Source organism: Lepeophtheirus salmonis, chromosome 6 (assembly GCF_016086655.4).
Source record: "Lepeophtheirus salmonis chromosome 6, UVic_Lsal_1.4, whole genome shotgun sequence".
Lineage (NCBI taxonomy): Eukaryota > Metazoa > Arthropoda > Copepoda > Siphonostomatoida > Caligidae > Lepeophtheirus > Lepeophtheirus salmonis.
Window position 1 is genome coordinate 26564881 of NC_052136.2, and position 12156 is coordinate 26577036.

At 32.5% G+C, this 12156-nt stretch overlaps 1 long non-coding RNA gene across 1 annotated transcript; it reads left to right on the top strand.

Moving 5' to 3' along the window:
* Window positions 1-557: 557 nt before the first annotated feature.
* LOC121119987 (uncharacterized) lies at window positions 558-2171 on the top strand. The gene is made up of 2 exons (XR_005864901.2): window positions 558-1018; window positions 1097-2171. It is a non-coding gene; the product is annotated as an uncharacterized lncRNA (long non-coding RNA).
* The last annotated feature ends 9985 nt before the right edge of the window (window positions 2172-12156 follow it).

The following is a 12156-nucleotide window of genomic DNA, read 5'->3' on the forward strand; positions in this document are numbered from 1 at the left end:
GCCTCACTGGAATTACAATTATGAAATAGCATTTGCATGTTCAGAATAAAGTGAAAGGAAAAAAAAGGAAAACTTAAATAGAATTACAATTTGATGAATAGAATTGATGTGTTGATTTCACAAATCAATTCTAAAACACGTATGGTTATTTTGTTATATTTTGACTATTGTTTTCAGTAAAACAGCAACATCTAATTAGCATGTATGGCAAACATTTAGTAAATCATTCATTTGTTTGGATATCTTTATCTGTATCATCATTCTCAGATGCAGAATTCTTTATGCAAGTTTATTTAATAAAAAACATTTTGTATTGGTTTAAATTGTAGCACGTGACGTCAACTAGATTTTCCGATGCTGTTGAAATAATCATGGAGTAACATTGTACAAAGTCAACTAGATCTTGCCATTTGATTTTTAACCATAAAAACTAAACATCCCCAACATGAGGCTAAGTGATTGACTCTTGGTTCACTCCAGATATTAGTAGAACTCATTGATATAGGTTCCTCATAGTTCATACGATCAACAATAAACAATGACATTCATATATACTAATCAAGGACTACTTGAAGAAAATAGTACTTGTACATTACTCACTAGTACAAGGACACAACAATAACAAACTATACGCAAGATTATATAAATTATTAATCAACAAAACCTCTTAGAACAGGGTATAACTTACTCATTCCATTAAAGAAGAATAAATCCACCGAGTGAAACAGAAGAGGCTGGATTCTTTGAACAGACCATGAAGTTGAAGAGAAGTTCAAAAGGTTTTTGGATTGGATATCAAAATGGGAAAATATGAATTCTTATGAACGGGAAGGATGGATGCAGATCAATAAATCCAATTTCTCTGAAGGAAATATTCATCCAAATGACCATAAATAAAATGTCCTTCCATACAGTTCCGTCTATTATTTTCTCTACTCTCCCTCTTTCTGATGAGTGATGAGTAATGGAATTGAATGACCTACATGAGTCCAAAGATTTTGTGAATCAAATATTATTTGTAAGTCCACCCTTCCCATTAAGTTTTAATAAATATACTTAGAGACAAGGTTATTAACAAGGGGATTTTATCTTCCAGAAGGTGGAACCCTAACGAAAGAACTATTCAAAAATGTTTTAATAGCTCAATCACAATGTGATTTGACTACATTACATTTCCTTAATCCAATACATATTCATAGTTATAGGTTATGATCGTCAGTGGGTGTATTTGGCAACTCAATTACTAAGTCATGAAGTTTCCAGCTTCATAAGACTTAAATGACCAGAAATAGATGACCAAGAGGCTTTTATGAATTCGTAACTTGGTTTCAGTAACATAGTAGCAACACGACCAACGAGATAATTAATAAAGACCGATTATTCTATCGTGAATTTATGATTATATGGAGGGAAGTGGACCATCAACAATGTCTACATGAATTAGATAAAGTGTATGGTATTTGAAATTGGGTTATGAGTAGATTTCTATCAATGCTTATGTGTGCAAGGTTATTACTTTATACTAGGGGAGAGTGAGGATACTTGTAACGGAGGAGACATGTTACACTCCCAATAACTTTAAAATGTAAAGTTATCTAACCTCACTATTCTTATACAATTGAATGTCTTCCTTTGATTATCAAGTCAACATAAAACCCGTGTTGCCTAATGCTTACAGTTATAGAGAATTTCGACATTGACATTTTTGACACAAAAAGTAAACATTTTAGGTTACTGCTTCTTGAGATACATTTCTATTATAAAACATTAGATTTAAATTTTATTTTATTAAATGTCATAGTTGAGCATGTTGTTCAATTAATTAACTTGCTTTTAATATATTATTAGTTTCAATATTCAGTTAACATCATTTATTCTGATTCTAACCCTATGAAGGATACTTGTTACACCCCATTTTTATTAAATATACTCTTACTATGTATATAAATATATTATATTTAGTTATGTTTTGTTTTTTGTGTAATTTCATGACTTCATACTTTAATTATCAATCACAATAATTAGAAAAAAAATATTTTTTTAATTTTTATTAACTATGCTCTATTTCTGTTAATGTTTTATTTGTTTATCTTATATATGTAATTATAAGTATTTACTTTTTGCTTACAAACTGTAATAAAAACTAAAATAAATGACAGTTTTTACACGTTTCCTCCTGTTGTATTATTTCTCTTAGGTAAATACCTATATCATGTTGCCCAGGCTTTGAATTATCTTTTAAATTGTGAAACTTATGTCAATTTAAAAAATTTAATGATTTTTTCTAACATGTATCCTCACTCTTGCCTATTATAAATACTAAAGAGAAGGACTGTAGACAGAATTGAACAATTGTTGACCGCAGTCCTCAATTTAAATTCATTTTTTATTTTTCAAATTAGTTTTATAATTAAATATCTGGAATGGTACGAGCTCAACATCACAAGCTCATCGTTGCCTTAATTAACACGAGAAAAAATTCTTAATTGGTATGCACAATATATTTTATTCTTTAATTCAATACATCAATGATATCCCAATGAGTTTTGAAAGTATGAAAACTATTTGGATGACCCTTTTATATATTTTTAAATCACTTGGCATAATGTTATTTCCATCAAATCATCAAAAATGTTATACTAAAATAATAAAAAAAATCAATTAAAATAGATACTTAAAGTGTTTCAATAGGTGATTTTATATGATGAATTTAAGGATCGATTTTTGAAGGAGCATGTACATGATGGTATACTAAATATCTCTGAAGGGATTTTTGGATAACTCCTTAAATACGGCGAAATAGAGTCATGAATATCAAAAATAAAAAAATAAATAGGTTAACTCAAGGACTATAGATTTCCTTGGTTAACTCAATGATATCTAAAAATTCATGGGTTAACATTATCTATTTTATATATATATGCATTATTTCAACATTACAAAAGTCAAATAAAAGCATTCCAAATCTTATCAAAATAATATCAACGGCATATTCGTATTGTAAAGTTTCAAAATACTAACATAGATGCATATCATTAATATCTCATAGTTAAGAGATATCAAGATATATTAAGTTCCAATTACGAGTATTAATATAAACCATGAAGAGGTTTGGTGGTATGTGTTAAGTTGAACTATTCATATTCATATTCTTACAACGAGATATTGCAAATGCCTGGCCAGTAATTGTTTTGAATGCTAGATTAGTGTTGTTAAGTATTGTCCTTATTTTGTTCCAATACACTGATTGTCGACGTATTCACAGTTTTGGGGTCGTTGGTAACTGTATACACAAAAAGAACTGCATTACATAAGACAGATATTGCCATATCAAATGCTTCTTTCAATTCTGAGATAGGTTTAATCTAGTGATACACAAGAGATGTTCATAAAATGCTGTGGAAGATGAGCCAAAGAAGGGAGAAACTAATCACAAAATGTTAAAAAGTCACTTTGTGACCATGTAAACCAATATTGTAATCATCACTAGCATTTGATGATATCATCTAGACTCTAGATAAATAAAGATGAAATCTAACAATTTGGGAACATAGACCTCTGAAAATCCTCAGCTGAATTTTTGAAACCGAAAGCATTCATAAATCCAAAAAAAAAAAAATCAAAATATTGTCATCATGGTTTATTTTAGTATATTGTCTAGGGTCCCCTTGAATATGTTAATCAAAAATGATGAACATTAGTAAAAATACGGTAACTGGGACCATATAAATCGTTCCTGGAGTTATTAAACTGATATTTGGCTAGATTGAAAGCCAAATCATTATTAAATACTAAAAAAGACTAAAAACCTTGTGATGGTTATTTTTGGTATATAATCTGGGGTCCACTTGAATATGATGATAAACTTTGATCAAATCTACCTTAGGAAAAGTACAATAATCTGCTAAATGTGTATTTTCACTTATGCAAGTTGAAAAGAGAGTATTGATCCGGAACTGTGACATTGTTGAGACATAAGAAATTGTCGCAATGTTCTCATTTACGACAAGTTTTAGGTACAAGATATAACTTTAGATATATATATATAAGAAAACAACTTTTGAAAGCATTATAAGGATCATCATATGAAGCAATTATATATTTTTACCCTATGCAGACGTAATCATATTTCGTCTCCTTATGAGTTTTATTATTGATCTAAAAATGATGTTCATCTGAGACGAACAATAACTAAAGTCGATAAGTTTAAAAAGTTGAAAGTTTTGACTTCTGAAAAAGAAAATGATTCCCAAACTTTTTCACTGTGGAAACCCCAAGCGCATTTTTTTTTTTTGAGAGGGGGGAGAGCATCTAATTTTTCCTTTATAGTTCACTAGTAACGAAATTTAGTTATTATTTTATGCTCTGTTGCAAGTAGTGTATCCTTGGTAAGAAAAAATATGAATTTTCATATTAATTACTAGCGGTACTACCCAGCATTGCCCATAATTATTAGGGGTCGACAAATATACAACTTTTACTTTAATATTATAGAAGATAACTCCCCAAAATATCATCTGTGTTAATTAAACGCAGTTACTTAATATTTAGATGTTCTCTGCTCATGAATAAAAAAATAATGAAAGGATTTTTTTAAATATGACCTGACGAGCCAGGGAGTACTTTAGTTTCTTTACAAAAGTACTTCCTGGCTCATCACGTCATATTAAAAAAATCAAGGTGGTATTTTTTATTTTATATAATATAATTCCCTTTTATTCTATTTTTGTGATATGATCTTGAGCTACTCAAGCTCGTTGATAAAAATGAGTCATAAACTTATAATGGGGAAAAAATTATTTTGTATACTAAAAACACTTTTCGGATATTTTTGAGCTTGGACGATTCAGTTGTGAATTACCGTACGACAAGGATGATTTTCTTAAAGGAAGAAATGCGCCATATTTTAATTTTTACTACTTTAAAAGGAAAAAGCAAGAAAATTTGCAATATATACGAAGCTGATACTCTTTCGGTTTGTGTTGTACAACAGTGGTTTCAGCTGTTTAAAAAAAATTAATTCTGCCCTTTTCTGTGAACAACTCAACTGTTTGAAGCTGGCAATCGAACAGAAGCGTCCAGCATTGGTGTATAGGAGAAAAAGATATCATCAAGACAACGCCAGGCAGCACACATCTTTGATGACGAGCCAAGTGCTCGGATGGGAAGTTCTTATGCATTCACTCTACAGTCCAGACCTGGTATCAAGCGACCCCCTTACGTAACATGTTCCTTGAAGACTCGAAATAGAGTTGGTCCAGTAATGGTTCAGATTCATAGTCTATGGCGGGCCCAGGGAGGACGTTCAATGACTATGATCCATGGACATTCATGCCGAACCCTTTTATAAACGCATAAAAAATGGTTTTGCTATAGGATGACGACTTCAAGCCTCTTCACGAACAAATCGAATCTAGAAAAGGGTTGTTCTCTTTTTAAGAAGAAAAAGAAACGAGTCGGAACGCCTTGTACGGGTACTCAAGGATCACTTCCCTTTTAGAGAAAAAAAATTGAAGAAGAATATGGGTAGATGTGAGCATACTAGACTTGATGATCACTACTTTGAGTCAACATTGAGCTCATTTTAAACACACGTGTCTTAAACTGTGACCGAAAGTTACGTCCTGTGCAGTTTCGCCCTCATACATATATGATAGCATAAATGTATCGTTCACACACAATTTAAGGCCTATCTTTACTTCAACTTATATTTACATATATGGTCGTGCTTGGAAAAAAAATCCATAAACCTGTCAAGGAGAGGAAGGAAAGGGTTTTTACAATATTAACCAGAATTCTTTATTCAAGCTGCTGATGTAAAAGTTGAGAGGCTCTAAAATCCCGAGCTTTATGTGTGGCTTGACACACCCCTCACATCCTCCTGGATTAACACTAAAAGGACGTGCACAGATGCCAGTTACTTAGTTTTGTCTATGAGAAGCACGTCCTTGGTATCCTACGCAAGCCACCTGTCGTTCATGATACACCTTATAACTTCACTCTGAAGCCAGAAAATTTGACTTCCGTTTTACCACAATGGATCTTATTAGGATTAACAGTGATTTCTGTATCTCTACAGCGATCAAGGAGTTTCCTCACGTTCTTTTCATGAAGGTGCATAGAACTATCGTATAGAATGATATCACCAACAACCTTTTCCGTGTTATCTATCCCTGCGAGGGATTCATCTCCCCGGTGGTTGTATTCGACTCCTGCAGACAAGAGCCCCATGGTGGCACGGAGGTGTTTGTAGCGTTACCAGAGGTTGATGAAGGTGGTGAAATCCTGACTTCATGAATTGAGTGGGATCTGGTATTATCCAGAGGTAGCGTCAAAAGTTTTTCGTTGGGAGGAATGTTAGAAACTGCATTTTTGGGAGCGGTGATAGGTTGCTCCGGCCTGGGACGTGCTCATTTAACTTTCTTAGATCCTCAGTGAGTCTCAGTTTTTGTCCCTCGGCAACGACTGATATAAGGTGGACCCATTCATTGGGCTTAGAAATCTTCTGGATGACATCTCGGAATTCTAATTCATCGATCATCATTTTGACCCGCTCATGAATAGGTACAGGGATAGATCTGGACCTCTAACTTTGGAAGGAGCGGCGTTGTGTTAGAGGTGGATGACCATGGAGGTCCATTCATGAGCTTCAGATATAGAATATATAGATATAGCAGGGGTAGACTCGAACTAGTTACAATTAATTTGAAGGACTTCGACACGGGGTGCATTTGGACGTCCTTGACAGGTTCTATTGGAAATAGAAATTCAGGGTGGTTGATTTTCAGTTTAATGCATGTGTCCAGACTGAGGAGTGTGCCTCAGTATTCATAGGATACTTGAAAAGTCATTGGGGTCATGAGGTCATGATATTTTATCTGGATCTTCATCTCACCGATGATGTCGATACTGAGGTTATTTGGAGCTGTGAGTTGACGTTCAGGCTCTATGCCAGTGTTGATGTTGAATTATGTGTACTGATCAAATTAGGTGAAGAACCTCTGTCTGAGAGCATGTTCCTGAGGGAACCCAGGGAGATTCCATTCATGGAGAAGAAGTGGGTAGTGATGGACCTGAGCTCACAGAACTTAGTTGATCTTGACTCTGGGAACTGTTGGTCCACGTTTGCCACATACAAAGAAGATAATTTGGAGCTACGATACAAGGAAGCATAATGTACCTTCTTGTTACAGCATATATAACACTGCAACCATTTGCAGGGGATGCTTCTTTACTGGGTGAGTGGGGTTTGCTACAGTTTCTACATGATTGGTTAGATCCATCAGTGTTGATGAGGAGCAGTTCAATTAAGATCAATTAAACAATGTAAAATGTAATCTTATAATATATAACTTTTATACTTTTCAATTTCTCCCACGTGTTCTCTATTCTTTTACTGGGATTGATTCGTATGTGGTAGATGATAATCTCAGAGCCGAATTTTCCCAACAAAAAAATTCAACGCTAAACGTCCTTGTTGACATTGCGAGAAGATAGCAAACTCCTACATCAGTTTTGAAATCAATGCAATTAAATACAGTCCGGAAAGCCAAGACTGCAGGTTCTTCGTACAAAAAAGGATGAATAAATTATTGGAAGGCCAGGAATAAGGAGCAACAAAATGGATCATAAAATACCGGCGATGTGGTAATAATGGGATCTATCAAAGGAAAAATGTGCCCTGATTTTGGAAGAAATGTACAAAGTGTGATTATTTAGGCAAATTTTGTGACATGTTTGCCAAGGAGAGAAGTGTTTGTTCTAAGAGTAGGAATCATAAATCGCAGAACTATCGTGACTTGGACACCACAAATAAATTTATAATGATCAACAAAGTGCCTCATGATTCGCAAAAAAATACGAAATATTTAAACTCAATGAACAGTGAAATTGAACCAATTGTTTGAGTTCATTCAATGATTTTTCTTAAAGCTACTGGAGTTGGTGAAGATGTTACATCCTTTACAAAACATCTTTCATCTAGAAAAGAATCTGGCAAGCCATTGATGCTTTTAAAATTGTGTTTGAAGATGAAACTAATGGACAATTCAAGGTTATGAAAGGTAGAACTATGAAAATTCATCTAAAAATTGGTTCAATCAAGCCATTACAACTCTATTAGCATTTCAAGATACTGCAATGAGCAAGCTTGTAGGTGATGAAGTACTTGGACTTATTGAAAAGTCAATGGGGCCTTGGAGTGGTGTTCTCCAATATCATTTCTTCCAAGAAATAACGGCAATGTAAGGAAAGTGATAGACATTGTTGAATTTAACAAAAATGTAGTTTGTCCTACACATTCGTTCCTTGCTAGTAAAAACGTAGTTACATCTTTCCATCAAATACAAATTGTTAATCTAGCAAAAATTCTCAGGATCGTCAGTTGCTCAGAGAGACTCGTCTTCCAGATGAAGAAGCTTGAATATGATGGCATGAGCCTGGCATGGAGTCGTGGCAATGGAGTATACAAAATCGGTCACACTCTTTTATGGCTCGGTATAGGAAAATATACACAGGAGCCCAATGAAGAGCATGATAAAGACGGCTAATGTTTGAATTTTTTTTTTTTAAAAGTTTAAATTTTTGATTTTTTTAAATATAATCCAATTGGACACCACAGAATGGATTATGTTTAAAGGACTTTTGACCACCGTAAATTCCGAGCCTGAACCCCTAAACTATGGGGTGTTGAGCGCCACTGAGAGGAAGATTAGGGCGACCTTTCAACCCAATGTTGTCCTTGAAGGCTGCAGTGGACAAGGAGTGGGAGGACATGAGCGAGGACTTTATGAGGAAGACGTGTTTGATCTTCTGCCCCTGGATCGAAGCCATACTGGTGGCCAAGAGAGACCATTTTGAGAAATGATATAGCTAATGACAATGATATGTTGAAAAAGGCTACAAATTTCTTTGATTTTTATAAATAATTTTTCAATCTTGTGAAAATATCTTCGAGTTTGTTATTCCATTTAAAGGAACCCATGAGAAATTTAATTGTGCTATTTATCTTTTTGAAATATGCTAAATGGATTAGAGAGTTGACTACACGTAAAATAATAAGGTTTCTAAGGAAAAAAAACAACTTCCAAATGATTAAGGTCAGTTCACTCATGTACTCAAAAAAGCCGTAATTATCTGTTTATCGTTGTGTAGGGGTTTTTAACCGAACCGTTTTGTTGTATACTGCCAAGAATGCCCTTGACTTCATACCTAGATCACTTCAGACAACCTTGAGAAGGAATTACTCCCGAGCAGGTGTGGATATTTGTTTTTTGTTTAACAGCTAGGATTACATTTATATATATTTATGATAAAATTATGATCTTTTTAATATTTTAAAATAATGGTAAAAAAAATTATGATATTAGGTTAGAAATGATTTATCAATATTAAATTTCGAAAGTGCAAGTGTGCTAAATATTTTTCAATAGCAGCTGTAATTTTTTTTAAAATGAATCGACATCCAAGTTGTCAAATAGGTTATGATTTAAGAAACATTTACAATAGCTAAATTGATATGTAAGTCTTCTATATTTAATAACTACACTTATATATTTTGAATTCGACTCTTAAATAAAAGTAACCTTATTTATTTTCATGGTTTGAGTAAATTGTTGTTTGTTGTATCTTTTTTCTGTTTTTTTTTTTAACTGAGCTTTCTCCTGCTGAAATATGTATACAAATATTAAAAACACAACAATTTATATTTTATGCTTAGTGTTTTATAAAACAACATCAAACAACGATACATCAAAACCATTTTGTGTTTTTTTAACTAATGAAATAATAAATTTAACAACGAAGGCATTGAACAGTATTTGCACTATTGTATTGGAAATGAGTAAAACAACAACATATAATTCATAAAACAAAATAATAATTTATTTAAAAATAGAGTTTTACATGTGTAATGTGAAATATTACACAAGGGCAATCCATTTTAAGAGTAGATACTTTTTGCAAATTTATGACGTGGTCATCAACGATTTTGATCATTTTTGGTTAGCTATGGTGTGTATATATGTATTATAGTTATATTATGCTAATTCAATATCACCCAACCTATTTCACTTGTTCATTAGTAGTATTAATAATGATAAAATAATGGGGTGCAGTCGGTAGGATCTTAGAATCCGAAATTCAAGAACAATAGTCCGGATATATCCAGCTTTAGAAGCTCAGCGGAGGCACGGTGGTTAAAAAGCTATCATCAAAAAAAAAAAAATTGAAAAACTTATTAGTCAGTTATTGGGGGAAGAATGGATAATTCCACAAGGATCCAATAAGAAAGCTTTATGGAGCAAAGTTAAACTCATTGACGAAATTATTTGTCATCTAGAAGAGGATAGTAAGGAGTACTAGTCAGAAGTATGTAAATTATATGGTTGAGTAAGAGCTGTGTGTCTATGGGTTGTATTGTGCTATCGAGGAAAGGAAGACAACATAGAATTTTTTAATGTCTCAAAATTGTTAGAGTTTGCAAGATGAAAATACAAGGCGTCATATTTTCGAGATGAAGATGACCTGCTTGAAGGAAATTACTCAAGCTTGCAGAGAAAAAGAGTTTGGTATCTTCAATGAAGAAGTTCTGACATCCAGCAGATCCGTTTCAATGGCGAGGAAGAAGTCAGGAGATCTAAAGAAGTTAATGCAACAATCAAATTCAAAACAGGTGAATTGTGGAAGATGTGGTTCGAATACTTATGATAGAGGAGAAGAATTTAGGACTTTTCATCACAAATGTTTTGTTTGTATAGAGCCAAGTGAAAACTTTTCAAATAAGTAGGGCTATTCTGCTATAGAAATGAAAATCTTCTATATTTCAAGTAACACTAGAACAGTTAACATAAAATGTTGTCGAAATTTTCAAATTCAGGAATACTTGATTCGCTTCTTGAAACACATCGAAAAAATACTTTCATATTTCTTTATTATAGATCTATCAACATTGAGATCTCTTAAATTTCTTCCCTTAAAGTCGCTAATATGATATTTTATACAATGAGTAATCGAAAACTAATGGCTAACACTTTAGCCTACACTAAATTACTAGTAAATTGATAAGTTTAAGTATTTTAACGTATATTTGTGAAATTAAGTTAAAAAAGTATGGATAAAGTTAAAAAATTTTCAAAATTTCAAGTATAGTTAAGATTTACTTTATTTGAATTTATGCGAAGCATATGTATTATATATTTATTATTTGATTTCGAAGTATGACGTCTGTTTCGTTACATTGAAATAGTGAATATTATTAAGTTAGTTTATTTAAGTATAATACCGTGTGTTTATAATAGTATGTTAAATAAATATGGTTAAATTTAAAAAAAAATACAACTAAAAACACAATTATACTAATTATGAATTTGAATAGAAGCTATAAGCAAATAATCAGACAAGTTTATAATGACAAATGATACGATATAGAAGTTTTAAATAAAAACAAAATAAACAGATTCAACAAGTTATTAGTGACATCAGATTATACGCATCCAAAATAAAATAAGACATTTTTATAAAGAAATAAATATACTTATTAGCAGAACAGAATATGCATTCACAATACAGACAAAACTATCCAGAAAAGAGAGATACATTATCTTTTAGCGTCTGTAATTATCTTCCAATCGTTTTCCAATGACAAAAGAGGCACACAAATAATTAAGAAGTCAAGGGTCTAGGTTATACTATTATCTATATAGATTATACATCACAAAATCAACTTTATAAACGGAATTGTGGTTATCAATGAAATATTTTTCTTAGAGTAAGGAAAGGAAGCAAAGGACTTCAGAATTCAATGAAAGAGTAATGGATGAAGGATTAGAACTCTTTCTGTTCCTCAACTTGGTCTTTCAGTGGATTATTCTATCTTTTTATGGAACTTCTCAGTTGTTATAGATGTATACGATTATTCTGTAGAAGATTTGGAGGAATTTATGTATTTTTAAGCATAGAGGCAATAATTCACGAGGTCAGAAGTCACCCACACATACCTTGAAAGGGAAGGTGCATCTGAACAATGAACGATCCTTCCATTAAAGAAGAAGAGATCGATTGAGTGAGGCTCAAAGAGACGAGATCCCTTGAACAGAATATGAGGAGAGGATAAGAAGGCTGCTAAGATATCCAAATAGAAAAATATGACCTCCGATG